Genomic DNA, 17477 nt, shown 5'->3' on the forward strand with positions numbered 1-17477 from the left:
AATCTTTCATCTGAAAGCCTTCGGGCCGGGCAAGCACTCTCCAGTCTCTGCCCCCGCTAATTTTACTCCAGGGTCACTGCACACATTTCGCCACCTCTGATGGCATGTATAGTCGCGACCCTAGCCTTGGTAAAAGCCTTCAGTGGGTCTCAACTTGATGTCATTTGCTTCTCACAACAGCCTCCAGTATGAAGGCTGAGTTGAGATGGTTGTGTCCATTTTGTGGGTAAGAGAATGAAAGTCCCCAGAAGCTCCCAGGAAGGGGCATTCTCCAAGCCTACCTCCACCTTTCCTGTCTCGTTTGCATAGATACTGGGAGCCACCAGTTGGCTTCTGGGGCTGACCTGGCCCTGCTTTGGAACCTTGCCCAGCCCTGGCCACCCTCAGAGCACCTTTTCCCCAGCATTCCATTCAAACATTATCTTGATTCTTTTTTTTTTTTTTTTTTTTGCAGTACGCGGGCCTCTCACTGTTGTGGCCTCTCCTGTTGCGGAGCACAGGCTCCGGACGCGCAGGCTCAGCGGCCATGGCTCACGGGCCCAGCCGCTCCGCGGCATGTGGGATCTTCCCAGACTGGGGCACGAACCCGTGTCCCCTACATCGGCAGGCGGACTCTCAACCACTGCGCCACTAGGGAAGGCCCTCTTGATTCATTTTTAATGCAACCCAGCTGCCGCCCTAAGGCTTACTTAATACACCACTTTCACTCGACTGTGTGCCTGCCTGTCTGCCTGGGCTTTGCAGCCTTCTGTTGTGCTTTCAAAGTTGAAAACGCTTGGGGTCCATCCGCAGGTTCAACTGGGTGAACTGAGAGGGAAAAAAACCCAATCTTCCAACTCTACCTCCACCCAAAGCCTGCCCCCTAGGCCTTTCCTCCACATCAAACCTGATCCTAGCCCCATCCCAGTTTTCCACTGGCCTCACACTGCTTATCTCTAGGCTTCTGGAATTTAACACCTGCTTGACCCTCTGCCCCCTCAACCACCCAGCAGGGCCTCCACTCAAGTTTCCTGCCTCCCTGACAGGGGAGCGGGCCCATGCTGAGCTGTCTGCCTTCCAGCTTTCCCACCAATTACCTTCCCTTTCTGGAGACTTTGAGTTTACACTACTATGGGACGGTGGCCAAAGAAAGAGACCTGCGTGCAATCAGGAGGTGCAGTTGTATGACCTTGGGCAAGTAATTTAACCTCTCAGAGTCTCAGTTTCCAAAACTGGGATTTTCAGGGGTTGGACTGGATTAATGATTTTTCAAACTGTTTTTCTCAGGAGGGTTTTTCAGAGACTTCACAGAAGGCTGGAAGTTGGGGGTTGGGGGTGGGAGGTTGGGTGGTGGGGAGGAAAACCAAGTGGACAGGAACTTCAGGATTTCCCCTACCGCTTTGATCAGAGAACCCACCTTAATCTGATTAATGGACCAGGCTTCTAAAATGCTGCTGAAAGAGAAAGAGAGAGGGAGAGAGATCGAAAACTCCAGATTAACCATAAGTAGATGATCCAAAAAGATGCTTACAGCTTTAGCATGGTGGAGTCAAAGTCTTTTCTCCCCAGTGGGTTACAGGCCACACAGTTGGAGCCCAGTCAGTGCCCGTGGAAGGAAGGAAGGAAGGAAGGAACAATGGAGACTTTCTGTGGTGTTCCACGTGTGTCTCCTCTTAGCAGCCGGACCGAAAGACTTCATCTTGCATTTCTCTTGCATTCTCCAGAGAGCTGCCGGCACAGGCCTGCAGTCTGGTCTCAAACCCTCTTCCTAATTGGAAGTTGGGGGAGGGGGTAGAAGTTGGGGGAAGGACCTCTGGGAGACAGAGCCTGTAACCCTGACCATAATGTATAATAAAACAAATGCCAAAGCTCAGGGGGCGAGTCCCGCCCCCTTTACTACCCCGTGATCTCTGACAGGGGGAAAGGAAGAAGGAGCACCCTAGGGGCGAGAAAGAAAGAGTGCATTGGAGTAGCACTCCCTCCTGGAGAGATTAGGGACCCAATGTGAGACCTCTCTCAGAGGGGGCTGCATCTCCAGGGGATCCTGGAGAGAGGAATTCCCAAACCAGAGGCCACGTGTGACCCACAAATGCTTGTGGGTTTGGTCAGATCATGATAACATCAAGAGTTTTGTAAAAAAAAAAAGTAAATAATAATTCATTGCTGGTATTAAAAAACAGGTATTTAAAAGAATTTTTTTACATAAAAATTTAGGTTTCTGGCTTCTTTTGGAAAATTGGAAGAACTGAAAGTGCTGGTCATATATTCCCACTGGGCAAGAGTTGGTTGTGCTGAGCATCTGCTACTTTCCTTAAACCTTCACTAAAACATCCGCTTGCTGGTTTGCCACAGTCCCTACCACTCCCTACTGCTCCCTATCGTTATGTCTGATCTCCTTCTCCCATTTATGCCACTGCCTGGCTCCTGTAGCATCTGAGCTTGTGACCTTTGACTTTATCCAAAGAGATTACACTGGCACAGAGAACCATAAGGGCAATATTCCTGAGCAGAGGAATATCCCCCTGCTCCTAACACCATTTCATTAGGGAGGCCACCCTTCCTGAAAGAGGTAAATCCTACCACATAGCCTCACAGATCGTGAAGAGCATTCGATTGCCAAAGGGTTTGGAAAAAAATTTATATAGATCTGCCCAGCTCCCTGTCCCCACAGCCTGCCCCCTCCAGCATCAACAGCTGCCCATTGCATCATCAGTAGCAGCAAACTCAGGCCCCAGTCGCTCATCCTCTGTGACCCAGGAGAGAGTCAACCTTGTGCCCGGGCCCGGCCTGACCTTGCAGTCTGTTCCATTATCAGAGCCATTTGCTTTGTGCCTGCTGACCATCATGTTTGTGTAGCCCCTTGCGTGAATACCTGCCTTGGTTTCCTACCAGCCCTGAAAGGCTCTGGGAACTGAGTTGTGCCCTTCCCTCTCATGCAAGGTCTTTGCAGCTGAGTCCTGTCCCTGGAACACCAGCTGCTGCCACCAGACTCCTTCAGCTGTGAGACTGCCTTCCTTCTGCCTCTGCCTTTCCCAGAGGCTGGCCTGCTCCCACCCCTTAGAGCAGGTCTTGTCCTATTGCCTGCCTGGCCCTGTGCAGGATGCTGCCAGCACAGGCGAAGCTTGTTTAGGGAGTGGGGTTTAGGTGGGATTTCAGCCCCCACCCCCACCTTCAGCCATCACCTTTGTGCATGATCGCACAACTCTGAGTAAGTTTGCCTGGGTCCTGAGCCTGGGCCATCTCTGTTTGGCTTCATCCTCCCACTGACCCAGCTTCATTTCTGATATCCATCCCCCAGTTTCCCAGCATTTCCTGTTCCTCCTCGTCTGACACCTAATCCTGGGGCAACAAGCAATGAATATAATAATAATTAACATATTCAGATTCTATCTGAGACAGTATATGAAGCACTGTAGATTTATTATTATATTTAATTCTTACAACAACCAGGAAATGTATAACTGCTGTCCCCATTTTCCAGATGAGGAAACTGAGGCAGAGATCAAGGAATTTTCCCAAGGCCCACCACCAGTGAGTGACAACACTAGGATTCAAACCTAGGTCTGTCTATTGCCAAAGCTTAAGCTCTTAACCTCTCGGCTCTGTCTACCAAATCAAAGAAAACTGGAAATGAGACTCAGAGAAGCCAATCATTTGTTTAAGATCACACAGCTCATCAGTGGTAGAGCTCAAATTCAAAACTCAGGTATGTCTTCTGTCACCAAGTCCAAAGCTCTTTCACCTGCTGTCTCTTTCACTGTTCTGTTTGCCTCTCAGCTCCTGGAATATGATGGGGCGTTCAGGAAATACTTGCAGACTGAAGGAGTTACCTCATCTAATTTGATGTGCCTAGTTATGCCTACTTGTTTTCTCAGAAACTCTCTCCCAGTTGCTTCCATATCAGCCAGACTGGTCTTGTCTACAAACAGGTTAGACCTTAACTCAAATTCCATCCTCCCAAACTGAGGACCTGGAATTCCACCATGGAACAACTTTCCTGTAAGGGGAATAGATGATTATAATGTCCTAACATCTTAGGATAAATGTGTTTTGCAGACAGTTTTCTGACAAGAGGACCTCGGGGGTATGAGAAACTGAAGTTCTGGTTGAGGGTAGGTTGGGAGAGGACTCAGGGCTGAACCAGGGTGTGAAGACAAATTTCACTTAAAGTGATTTTCTGGAGATCAGAGCCTCTTGATCCTGCTTCCCTGAACTCTGAATCTCTGCGTTTGACCTTGTCTTTGGGCCTTACAGGCCCCTGGTCCAGGCCCCTCTTCCCAGCTGGGGAGGTTAGCTCAGATATCCCTGGAAAGGAACTGGGGACTGGCAGGGCCCTAGGATAGGACCAGCGGAAATGCCACCTTCACACAGCAAGTCTTCACACCTGTCCCCTTCAGGCGGTCCTAGGCTTGGCCACAGCCCCCAGGAACAGGCCTGCCAAGTGGCTTCTCTTGTTAGCCTCTCTAATGGACAGTAATTGTGTGAGAGCCTATAAGGGCTGTGGAGCCCCAGCTTGCCAGGTGAAAACTGGTTTCTTAGAGGCCTGGGCCATATTTAGTTCCTGGCAACCTGGTTGGGATTAAAGACTTTCCAGAACCTTCACTCAATTCAATTTAAGTGAGCAAGGATTTACGTAGCCGCTCTGAGTGCCGGTGCTGTTTCTGAGCACTTCATCTCTCTCCTCTTCCAGCCCATTTTCACGTCCTGATAGCAGCTGAATTTTCTTAAAGTCAGCGCTGCACAGTGCTCTGAGGCTTCAGAATCAGACAGACTTGGGTTCATGTCTTCTGCCACTCAGTAACTGCATGACACTCACCATAACTGAGCTTCAGTTTCTCCATCTGTAAAACATCAACCTCAGAGGGCTGTATTTGAGAATTAAATGAGATTGTGCATGAGCTTAGACCAGGGTCCATCACCTGGAAGGCCGTGATGGGTCAACGGTAGCAATCAAACCAGTAAGCACATAAAACCATAAAGCCTTCCTGCTCCCATAAAACATTCCTTTGCTCAGATACCTCCTAAAATTCCCTACCACCCCGAGGACAAAATCCTGCCTTCTTCAAGACTTTCCATGTAGGGCCACATTTCAAGTGCTTAACAACCACATGTAGCTTGTGGTTGCCATATTGGACAGCACAGAATAGAACATTTCCATCGTCATAGAAAGTCTGTTGGGCAGCCCTGATGTAGGTGATACTGTAGTTCACTCACTAATCTGAGCCCCTTTCCTTGGAATAGGTCTCAGTAGAGGTATGGGGTGAAAGTGGTCAGCACGAGGGTCCTGGAAGGTGGGGAGTGGGCACCACCAGGCCAGGAAAAGGAGTAAACAGAGCTCAGGGAACTGAGGTCAGATCACAGGGGTAGCCATCAATAGCCTCACTCCCCAACATCTTTCTTTTCTTCCCCCCATTTTGGCCTTAGCCTCTCCAGGGGTGCCCTTGGAGAGTAAGGAGATAGGGGGCAGTAGAGGGTAGCAGCAGGGGTCTTGGACCCTGTGGGCCTCTGTAATTTACTGTGTGTGAACTTCCTCTCACCGTTTAATTATCTCTACTTCTCCAGCTGTTGGGAGGAGTAAACAATTAACACCCTACCCCTGCCCAGGCACATTGGGAGAGTTTAACCCATGATAGATCCTTTTCTCACATTTAAATAAGCACTGTATATGAAAATCTGTCTGTCAGAGGGGGTGTGCGTGCATTTGTTTTTAATAAAGAAAAAAAAAGAAGAAAAATGAGCAGACCTTTTTTTTTTTTTTTTTTGCGTTACGCGGGCCTTTCACTGTTGTGGCCTCTCCCATTGCGGAGCACAGGCTCCAGACCCGCAGGCTCAGCGGCCATGGCTCACGGGCCCAGCCGCTCCGCGGCACGTGGGATCTTCCTGGACCGGGGCACGAACCCGTGTCCCCTGCATCGGCAGGCGGACTCTCAACCACTGCGCCACCAGGGAAGCCCGAGCAGACCATTTTTTACAAGAGCATGTTACCTTAAAGCGCGTGCTCCTGCCCCGCAAAAGTTGGGGGAAGGTGGATAGAAGACCGACCATGAGGTGATCATTTTTGAAGCTGAGCTATATTAATATGAAGGTTCATTAGTCTCTTCTCTCACTGTGTATGCTTGAAAATTTCCATAAGAAAACAAGTTTAAAAGCTAAGAGCATTCTGCCACTAAAACTTAATATATCCAAGCAGACCACTTGCCCCCAGATTTCCAAGGAGGTTTCTCTCTGTAACACAAGGTGCACCTGTTCCCATGAGCCTGGAGGGGAGCAGGGAGAGTGGGGAGGGGCAGAGGGTGAATGTTCATCCTGTATGTTTCCATCCTGGTATCTGTTTATTTTACAGGGAACCTGAGCCTGTGGCCTCTCAGGTGTCTCCGATTCCTGATGAAAGGATCTGGGGTGTGGGCCCTGGTATCCTGGTGTCCTGGCCCCTGGCCAGGTTTTCCAGTTGCTTCTAGGTCTCGGCCTCAGCTGGTGAGAGCTTCAGTATCATGGGGTGGGGGGTGGGCCGGGGGGGGGGGTAGGGGAGCCGGGGGGGGGGGGCCGGGGGGGCAGGGAGCACAGCTTGGAGTCCCTCCCAAGCTCTGCCCTGAACCTGCTCAGCCTGCACCTTCCTTCCTTCCTTCCTTCCTTCCTTCCTTCCGCTGCAGTTGCATCTGCTCCCACCCTCCTGCAGCCTGCCGGTAGCTCGCTTTCCTCACCTCTCAGGGCTCCTTTGCTTTCCTAGGCCTTACTTCTCACTTCCTGGGCCACAGCGGGTGTTTCACGGGGCTGGGCAATCAACCCGTCGGGGATCACTCCCTTGAGACCCTGTGCTGCACCCTATTTTGCTCTGTTTCAGTGGCCAGTCTGGTCTCTCTGGTTACAACCTCAGTTCCGGGGCCTAAGCTCTGTTATCTCCTCTTTATTTCCCACAGCACCTACTATAAGGCTGGGTACCCACAGAGGAAAAATGAATGAATGAATGAATGAATGGGTCTGACAGGTAGTGAGCCCCTCCTTTTTCTACCTGCCACCCGCCACCCCCACTAGGGGCTCTGAGCCAAGATAAGAACCATGAGGGATGGTCTTCCATCCTAATTCAACTAGGCCAGGAGTCAGCCACGGTGATGCTGTCATTGTCTGCCTGCCTGTGCTGGTTGGAGATGGAATGATTGCAGCCTGGGAAGGGTGGTGGGTACCCTGAGTCTCCCCAGAGGGATATTGAGAGAGAACTGGAAGAGCAGGAGAGAAGAAAGTGGGGGCGGGTAGAAACAAGGGAGGAGGGGCTGGGGAGGCACAGGGAGGAGGTGGGAGAGAGGGAGAGCGGGGCACAAAGAGAGGGAGGGAGAGATCCTGGCCTTGCACGTCCGCAGCCCTCTGACGTAGCTGTGCTGATATCCCCCGCACTAATTGCTTCAATTAATAATACTGCTCTATAAAATTTCCGCAGCTGAGAGCGAGTGCAAGGAAGGATGACATAATGCATTAATAATGCACGCAGCCGATCGAGTTGGGCTCCTGGGGAGGTCCATTTAGGGGCCCGGCTGCCATCTTCGCAGCAGCTAACCCTCGGCCAGGGCGGCCGGCGTCCTTGGGCCTCTGTAGACCGCGGGGCTGCAGAGCTGGAGCCGCAGAGGCGGCGCCAATGGTGGGAGGCCGGGGACGGCTTCAGCCTCCTCTTAAACTCCGGAAGGCACCCCTCCCCCATTCTCTGATCCGGACAACCGATGTTTTCTCAGTCTTACGTAAGTGCTGCTCACGGTGTCCAGATCCGCAGCCCTAAACCCCGCACCTGCCCCTTCCCGGACCCCGGCTCTGATTAGCCACCCCTCCCCCGCCGCCACAATGACAAGTTCCGAGGCAGCTCTCCCGATGTTTTTTTGCTTTTGTTCTGAAATCTCCGTGCCATTTTTGATCTATCTGCGTCTTTGTCTTTTCGGCTTTGCCTCTTTGTCCCTGTATTCTTAAGAGCTCTTAGGGAGGTAATCATCACTCTCAGGACAAAGAACCCGTCATCCAAAACACATTGAGCTGGTTTCTTTTAAGTCAGCAAGAGTGTCAGCATCACCCGAACCCTCCCTAAGGGTCGGCGGGTGCACAGTCCATCCCCCAGACTGTGCTCAGGCCAGTGTGAGTGTGGAGCCAGGAACAAAGGAGCCGGCAGCGGCGTCCCCATCCTGAAGCTGCAGGTCACTCTGTGGGGTTATACTGGTGCAAAGCCAGTTCTTCTCCCATTTGCTTGCAGAAACCAGGCCTGGACCATCCCAAACAAACTCACTAATGCAGGACTTCTCATTCTGGAGTTTAAAGAGATACTTTAGAGTGTCCCAGAACCTGTGGAAATTATATGCAATAATATGTAATAATATATGTACAATAATCTTTTTACATATGTACATTTCTCTGATAAGAGCGTCTACAACATTCTCTGATTCTCTCGTGGGTGTGTGATGGCCCCAATGGTCCTGAAGCACAGCTCTAACCTCCTTGGGCAGTCAGGCCCTTAGCTAGATCCTTTGTTAACCAAGGCACTGAGGTGGACCCTTCTTTTCATCTCTGCCTCCAAGGTCCTCTGCTTTTCATCTGGATTTTTGCAGTCAAATTTTACACCACAAGGTGTCAAGGATTAGAAATAAAGAAGGCGAGAAGAGGCCCAACATTCATCTAAGACTAAAGTGAGAAGTGAAAACTCATGCTTCAATTCTTGGCATCAGAGCACAGGCTGGTGCCTCTGTTTCACAGTAGGGCTGAAGTTTGTGTTGGCAACTCAGTGTTCTCTAGAACAGCCTTCCTTTCCAAGGAAGGAGAAGGTAGGAGAAAAACATGTGGTGGGCACTTTCTGTGTGCAAGATTCTGTCCTGAACAGTCTGGTGTGATCCCGATCACATTCCAGGGAGGCAGACCCTCCAGTCCTACGTCACTGGGGGAAATGGAGATTCCAAGACGTTAAGAAACTCAAGTAGCAGAGCCAAAACCTAAGCCTTTCTGCCACCAAAGTCCAGCTCTTTCCATTACACAGAATTGCCTGGGTTTAAGTAGCTCTTGGTCTCTTGGGGGAGCATTTTCTGGGTGCAATCTTGGCTAATTCTCACCTCCAGCTTCACATTTCTTGTTGCCCGTTCTCCACCTGTACAAGTCCTACCTTTTTTGTAAAGACGTAACTTAATCTTGTTTCCTCCATCAAGCCTTTTTTAGACAATTTCGGCACAGGGGGACCTCTTTGTATGGTGCGAGTAGACGTTAGATATACAAAGGGGTGGGCTGCAGTGGATACTGTTGATTTTTAGCCGACATTCATCTTCCCATTTATTCATGTCTAACAGATTCTAATTTCTATGGGATATTTACTCCTCCATTTAAACTCAGTGGACAGTTATCCCATCCCAGCTCCAAGAGTGGATTGTGGCTGGTCTGTGCTCGTCACAGAATCCTACTCCCCTCACCAATAGTCAGCCTGGGATTGGGCATGTGGCCCAGCTCTGGCCAGTGAGATGCAGGGAGAAATTGCTGGAAAGCTCCTGGGAAAGAGACATGGGAAGAGACAGTTTGTCCTGCTTCAGTAGGATGTTTCCATGTCTAGAATTGCTGTGGACATCCTGCCACCCAACATGAGGATGAAGCCCACTCGAGGATGGCAGAGCAGGAGGGAAAGGACTCCGTGAGCTGCGGTGTCAACACTCTGAGCCTGCCCTTCCTCTGAACCTGCGCTATGAAGGGTAATAAATCCCCTTGCAGTTGAGGACAGTCTGAGTTGAGGTTTTTTGTTACTTGCTGACAAAAACATAGCTGATACACTCTCCTTGCTTTAACGCACAGTATTTGCACTGTTTGCCTGACGTGTGTCACATACTGCCTTGTCGTCTTTATTGTACTGTCGTCTTGTGTCGTTATTTAACTTTTTCTGTGTTTATGTCTCATCTATGAAGTCAACACCAGCTCTTCCAGCCCACATAGATGTTCTCTGAGTTCTTATAGAGCTTCCAAATAGCAGTCAGATCTCTCATCCATTCATTCCAGAAGTATTTACTGAGCCCCAGTTATGTGCCACCCTCTGGGCAAGGGCTGAGGATACAGCAGTGAGCAAGACAGACATGGTCCCCACCCCACAGAGCTTATAATCTGTTATGAAATGTTTGTGTCTGCCCCCAAGTTCATATGTTGACATCCTGACCCCCCAATGTGATGGTATTAGGAGGTGGGGTCTTTGGGAGGTATTAAGCGGGTCATGAGTATAGAGCCCTCATGCATGGAATTCGTGCTCTTATAAAAGGGACCCTAGAGAGTACTCTTGCCTTCTTTCCACCGTGTGAGTCGATAGTCCTCATAGCACTTGGCACAACTGATCCCTAAATAAGCATTCACATAAGTGCTAAATTAATGAAGGGATGAATGTGTAAATGGAGAGATGGAGTTAAATAAACACTTAAACATTTTCCTTCCACCTCTCCAGTTGGGAGGTTACAGACGAATCCTTCTCTTGCTGCCAGAATCCTCATGGCTGGGCCTCAGGAAGAAAGGCTTCCTTCAAAAGTGCATGTCCATGGGGAGTTCCCTGAGCCTCTTCCCTCCCGGTGGTACCCTGACTCCTTCATTGCCCAAGCTAGCTCCATCCTCCTGGCTGAGGGATCTGAAGGAGGGGAGATCCTAGGGTTCCCAGGCACATGTGACCCCGAGCTTTCCAGGCTGGAGCCCCACCTCATCCTCCTTCCCAGCTGCACTGACTGGTGGCTGAGTAACCCTCATGGATTATGTCCCAGGAGCTCTGGCCCTTCTCTTTCCCACTGCGGTGGCTTCCTCTGGCCCAGGAGACCGGATGTGCTCCTGCTAATGGTCTGGAAGTGCTCTCTCCTGCTGACCCAGACTCCCAGGAGGTCTTGAGAGAGGCAGAAGTCTGGAGAGAGAACGCAGACTGCTCACTCGCTCCTGGGGTCTAAACTCTGGAAATACTGAGCAGGCCCGTACCTGAAGCAGTCCAGATGACAGTCAGCAAGTTTTGCCGAGGATTATCTAAGTGGGCTGTTAGAGCCCGGACCCTGGGAGGCGGGCAGGGAGGAGGAGGCCAGGAAGGAAGCATCGAGTCCCCTGTTATGTGTCCCTTAAAAGTCCATCAGCCAGGCCTATATACAGGTGGGAGTGAGGACTTGCCTGCGACCGGACACAGATCCTGGCCCCGGGGGCCCAGCTTAGCACCTGGACTGGCCTGTGCTCGAATGCCAGCCACCTCCAAGTGTGACCTGGGCTGGTCCTGACCGTCTCTGAGCCTGCAAGTGTTGCAGAGGAGCAGGACAAGTTATGTAACTTCCGGGGCCAGTGCAACATGGAAATGTGGGGTCCCTTATTCAAAATGATTAAGAATTCCAAGATTGTGACAGGATAGCCTGAAGCCAAGCGCAGGGTCCATCTAACCACCAGCCCCTGGGCAACAACAAGGTCGCCCTCGTGAAGCTGGCCCTACAGAGGGGTTACTGAAGAAAAGTGTGAGTGGGGGGAGAGTCTGTACTAACACCTGTTCACAAGTTAACCACCAACCCTGGGTTTAAAGGAAGGGGCCTTTTTTCCCTTAGGTCTCCTTCCTGGGACCCAGAGGTGCTCACTGTTGACCAGGTGAAAGTGTGGGGTGTTTTAGTTTTGTTGGCCTTGGAGTAGAGATTGTGTGTCGAGGGGATCTCTGTTAGAGGTCACAGAGCCAAGACACCCTGAGGTGGCCGTTTGTCCCATTGCCTTTGGTTTCAGTTAAGGCACCCAGGAAGCTCTCTTTAGAGTGTAATTCACCTCAGTGCCAAGGATGAAGTAACACATTACCGCCTTGGTGAGAAACAGTCTATGGGACCTTTGGCAATGAGCCTTCAAGGGAGGTAATACAGAGCCAATGTGGAGTTTTTAAAAGTCCTTGGATAGCAAGGCTTTATTTAAATGGCAAAACATGCCCATACTCTTGAATAGAAAGACTCAATTTTGTAAAAGTGAAAATCTTTCCCTAAATAAATCTAATTCAGTGTCATTCTAATCAGTGTTTTAAATTTGGCCAAAATAGTATTAAAATTGATTTGGGAAAAATAAAGTTGGGAGGAGAACCAGGAGAAAATAAAAAAATAATTTTTTTAATAAGAGAATAGGACTTTAGATATTAAAGTACATTTTCAAGGGCACATAAAGGGGCCCCTGGGACCCTTAGCTTTAGCAGGTCCAGAGGATGGTCCTCTTTGTTCCTGTATCCTTGGCCGCTAAGCCCCTGGACCAGGGCTTGGAGGCTGTGCTGCTCAGACCCTAAGCCGCCCTGGCTGCTCTGCCCCGGTGCTGGACAGGGCATTCTGGGAAGCCAGAGGAGTTGCCCACTGCCCACTGCCTTCAGGTTGCTCACAGACACACAGGTGGCTTCAACTCACTGGGGGGCCTTGTTGCAAAACCTCCTCTCCTACAGATGAGACTCATAAAGAAATTTGCACCAGTTCCTGGTACCTGGCCTCGCCCTCACCCCAGAGGCTAGGGGAGTCATCAGGCCAAGGAAGGTCTTGAGTAGGAAGGCAGCCTGCTGCGTCAGGCACTGCCGACACATGGAACTAGGCTCCTCTGGGTTATTGGGTGTGGTACACACACTGGTTATGACCTGGGTCCTTGTGTTTTGTCTTCTTTGTCTCCACCCAAAATTCAAAGCGTTAATGTAAAGGATGGGGAACAATCAGGATCAACATGTGGTTCAGAGGAAAGCTGAACTGATCGAGACTGGGTATGACGTTTCTCTGCATGTTGGTGGCCTGTCCTCCCTCATCCCTCTCCCCACCCTCCCCTCATTCCCACAGATAACTGAGAGTGAGGACTATTCCAGAAAGCAGTGGGGATCCAGACACGTGGACATCCTTAATCCCTCCAACAGTGTTCCTGGTAGCCCTGAGCTCCATTCCCACAGAGGTCAGTTGATTCTCTTGCTTCTCTATGGATTTGCTTGGAGGGCAAATGGTTTGGAGTGAGTGTTGGAAGCAAAATCCCACAGCAGAGGTTTCTCCCCCTTCTGGAAAACGTACTTTGTTTTTGTCAAACACCAGGTATTCAGAGAAAGTTGCCTTTTGTCTCAACTGGGAGCAGACTTTGGTGGGCCTGAGGTGGATTTCTTTATTTTAAAATAAATAAATTTATTTATTTATTTTTATTTTTGCCTGCGATGGGTCTTTGCTGCTGCACCAGGCTTTCTCTAGCTGCACCGGGCTTTCTCTAGCTGCAATGAGTGGGGGCTGCTCTTCATTGCGGTGCGTGGGCTTCTCATTGCGGTGGCTTCTCCTGTTGTGGAGCATGGGCTCTAGGTGCGCGGGCTTCGGTAGTTGCGGCACGCGAGCTCAGTAGTTGTGGTGCACGGGCGTAGTTGCTCTGTGGCATGTGGGATCTTCCCAGACCAGGGCTCGAACCTGTGTCCCCTGCATTGGCAGGTGGATTCTCAACCACTGCGCCACCAGGGAAGTCCCCTGAGGTGGATTTTCAATCTTCTTTGCCTGCATCTGACTCAGAACTGGTGGATGGAGTCATTGCAGGGTGTGGGAGAGAAAAAGCAAATTCGCCGGAGGTATCAGCCCTGCCCCCAGCAGAAGCCTGAGTGGGGTCCGGAGTGTTGACACTCACGGGCTGAGGCTGAGATCAGCTGTCACTGCAGACAGAGCTGTTTCTTATTTTAATACTGCGGCATAAACTGAGAGACTGCAAGTGCAGCTTCCAGCAGGGGCTGCAGCTCAGGGCTCTTAATATGTCCTTAGAACAGGCCTGCAGAGACTGGCTTCCTGGGAGCCGCAAGAGCTGGGGGCCTCGTGCTCAGCACCACACCCCCTCCTCCCAGGCCCTGCCTGCTGCATTGCACCATTGATTCAGTGAAGACATCATCCTCACCCCCTTTGGAGAGCAGCTCGCTGCTCTGCTCTGACAATTAGACGAGCTGCTGCAAAGAAGCACTCATCCCCGCTGACATATGGCTGTTTAAAGTGATCAATTGCATTAGCAAATTTCTTATTAGCTCTGCTGTCAGGAGGGAGCTCCTGCCACATTAGCTCGCTGAGGTTGATGCATAACTTCCCGGCTGTTAATTACCAATGCCAAGGACTAAAGAGATTCAGAGGCTGGTGAGTGGGTGGGTGGAGGCTCCCATTCTCTCTTACGCCTCCCGTGGGAGGTCAGGGAAGCTGGGGCTTGGTGTTGAGCTTCTCACATCTGACTCTGCAGTGGCTCTGCACTTTGGGCTCCTGATCTTGGGGGGTAGGGCCCAGAATGCCCAGTACCATCTGGGTTGATGGAGGTTGGGTTGTCCAATAGGGCCTCCGGGATTTGGCAGCTTGGAATCTGCACAGCGTCTCTTTTGGAGCTGCATTTTCGAGGCAGAGCCTGGACTGCATCCCAGAAAGTTTCTCTGGCCTCTCCTTGTGGGGTTCAAGGCCGCCGATCCTCCTCATTCCTCGTCCCCTCACTCCAGACAGCTCAAGAGTCTCCTCCCTGAAGGTGACCTCATGTCTCCTACTCAGATCTTCTTTTGGTGACTATCCAAAGAACTGTATATTCAGGATGTTAAACCCCCGACTTCCATGGGCTCAGGCTTCCCTTTTAGATGAGGAATTGCATAAAACTCACACGCACTGGGGAGCGAAATGAGAGGAGGCGAATTTCAAATCCTTGTTTTACCTATTGCCCCAGACTAGTAAAACCATTCGGAGGGTCTCTGATTCCTTTGAGAATCAGACAGAACGCACACGTGTGCATTCAGTTTGGGGACCCTCTGCAGCCTGTTTATGAATCCCCATTTTATAAGTGCCCTTCCCAAGCCCATGGGAGCAGCTGATCCCTGGGAAGGGACCAAGCGGCTCCTGCCACAAGAAGTGAGGTCGGCTCCTAAAACAGCAGCAGAGCCAGCTCTCCAGGGCAACCCCAGGCCCTGTTTGGGTAAAAGCTGCAGGATGCAATTGCGTCATTCCTTGGGTTACATTAGACGTGGTGAGACTGAGGCATGGGCTTAGGGCAGCACTGACTTTGTGGTCAGGTCTGCATTAACTACTCCTTCTGAGAAACCTGTTCCTGTGGTTGGGAGGCTGCTGGTCCTGGTGTGTTCCTGCTGAGATGGGAGGTGGGAAGGAGGAGAAGGAAGCAGAGACTGCGGCAGAAAAAAGAGAAGATTCTGAGATGGGTGCGGGGGAGGGTGTGTGTGTGTGTGTGTGTGTGTGTGTGGAGAGAGAGAGAAGTGGGTAGGGAAGAGTGCTGAATTCCTCATTATTCAGCCTAAGGATGCTTGAGATGGAATCTCAGAAAAATTGTGAGGATGGATTTGCACTCTTTCACACACACGGCCTCAAATTCTGCATCATCTTGAGCTTTGGTAGGTAGGCGTAATGCTCTGCTCTGTGAAATCAAGAAAACGCTCTCCTTTCTTGTCAGCTCTCAGAAGGCTGGGCTTTAGGAAATCCCCCAGGGAGAGTGGAAAGGTGGAAAGAGGTCCTCTAAGCACGTGAGGGGGCTACCAAATTATTTTCCAGGGCCCCAGATTGTCTCCATGTTTGCAGGAGGGCAAAAATGCTGTGATAAGACCAGACCCAGCGGGATTATTCTGAGGGATGAAAGACACTGACGGCCAACATGGATTGCCTCCTTCTCTGTATTTAGGAGAACGTCTTAACTTCAGCCCAGACCCCGACACAGCCTCGGGCCCGCAGGCTGTCCAGGGCCCAACCTCACCCTTCCCTTCCCCAACCTGTTCCCTCCTCCCTCCAGGTTGATGCAGTCATGAGCTAGGCTCTTGTTCCAAGCCTCGCCTAGCATCTGCTGGTTTCCCAATCTCCTTCCGGGATGGCCCTGCTTGGGATCCAGCCCCACCAGTCTGACCTGCTCGCCATCCCCTTCAGGCGTGTAGACCCCCGTCCCATCAGGTCTGTTCCAGTTCTGACACTCGGCTCATTTTTGAGGGCCCCTCCTTGGGCTTTCTAGGTCCACAGCGTAGCCCTCCTGGCTTTTCCAGCTCCATGTTCCAGAAACTGGGGCATGGTAAGCTCCCCCTCCCACCCCCCCGCCAGTATCCCACGTACTCCTCCCTCACTCTCAGGACAAACATCGGTCTGGCCACCAAGGGCGGGTAATCAGAGATGTTGAAAGGGCTCAGGATTTTGTGAGCTTGTGAAGAGATGACTCAGACAGACTTGGTTTCTCTGAGGACCACTGGCCTGGGTTTAAGTCTGTCTTCTCCCTGCCTGTGAGGAATGGCCAAGACTGGGCCCTGAAGCAGAGGGGTCGGTTCAGAGAAAGAAGAACCCTGTTGGCTGCCAAGAAGATGAAATTCTGTAGCGGCTCATGGGTGAAGGGAAAGAAAGCCATCTCTGGAAATGGGTTCCAAACATCTACCATCTGTTCTGTGTGGTCTCTGCGGTCCTCCTTTCCAGCTCTGGGATTCAGGCACTGCTCGCCCTGGCTGCCCCAGCCCACGCCTCTCGCTGGTTTATAAAGTTAGGTGCTCTTTGCCTGGGTCTTGGGGAGAGGCAGCATCAGTGGCCCAGGAATGTTGGAAGCATGGACCATGGTTCTCTAAGAACTTAACTTCCTTTCAGAAGAGAATTTGCAATGGGGGAAATTGACCACCCCCCACCCAGTTCCCTGTTCTAAGACCCCTGTTCTCCGTAACAACCGGAGCTCCATGGACAGGACAGAAAACAACTAAAAGCAGCCTCCCTTCCCTGCCCCCAACTCTCTCTGTCCCCTTTATGTGTTTTATTTTTGTCATAGCACCTATCATGGTCTTTTATTTATTTGTGTATTTGGTTACTAGGTATTGTCTTATTGTCTGTCTCCCTTTACTGCCCCCTCTTCCATTAGGCCTTGTCTTGTTCACTGCCACATGCCCAGCAACCAGCACAGCGCCTGGCCCACAGTCGAGGTGTACAGTCAGTATCTGTTGATATGAGGAGCAGTGGTTAGGATTTGGAGAGGAGACCAGGACCAGGGAGGCCATCAGTGCAGAAAGAGTTAGAGGGACATTTGGCACCGTCCTCTCATTACTCTTCAGAGGCTTTCCACGGCCAAGTGGCTAAAGTCCAGATTTGTTATCCTGACGTGAAAAGCCCCAGTCTGCCTTCCTAGGCTCATTTCTTGCCAGCCTCCCCTTAAGCCTCCAATGCTTCCGCCTCTCCAAATTGCTAAACGGTCCCCATATTCCCAAGTTCTTTCGCGTGTGTTCCTGTGCATGTTCCCACCAGAAATGCCTTTTGTGTACACAATTAGGAATTAGCATATCTATTTTTACCATGACTGTGAGGATTGAAGGCTGTAGTATAGGACAAACTCCTAGCACAGTGCTTTGCCAAAATGAAGTCCTCGCTAAATGCTGGTCAGCATCCTTTCCCTTCCTGTCTGTCTAGGGAACCCATCAGCACAGGGGGCCAGTCCTCTGTGAAGTCTCAGGCCCAGGGAATTGAATCACCCCCAGAACTCTACAGTGCTTTGTTCTTCCCACAGTTAGAGACCTGTTAGGGGGTCTGTGTCCCCAAGCTGCCACCCAGGGCAGA

The 17477-nt window shown here is 50.9% G+C and overlaps 1 long non-coding RNA gene across 2 annotated transcripts in view; it reads left to right on the top strand.

The window, feature by feature from the left end:
* LOC137205207 (uncharacterized) overlaps positions 1-15791 on the top strand; it is a 25493-nt gene extending 9702 nt beyond the window's left edge. For both annotated transcript variants that reach the window (XR_010934046.1, XR_010934047.1), the window contains 4 exons: positions 6323-6453; positions 9542-9677; positions 12762-12870; positions 14254-15791. This is a non-coding gene — a long non-coding RNA (uncharacterized lncRNA). The remainder of the gene's footprint in view (positions 1-6322; positions 6454-9541; positions 9678-12761; positions 12871-14253) is intronic.
* Positions 15792-17477: the final 1686 nt, after the last annotated feature.

The sequence above is a fragment of the Pseudorca crassidens genome, chromosome 14 (assembly GCF_039906515.1).
Source record: "Pseudorca crassidens isolate mPseCra1 chromosome 14, mPseCra1.hap1, whole genome shotgun sequence".
In the NCBI taxonomy this organism is placed as follows: domain Eukaryota; kingdom Metazoa; phylum Chordata; class Mammalia; order Artiodactyla; family Delphinidae; genus Pseudorca; species Pseudorca crassidens.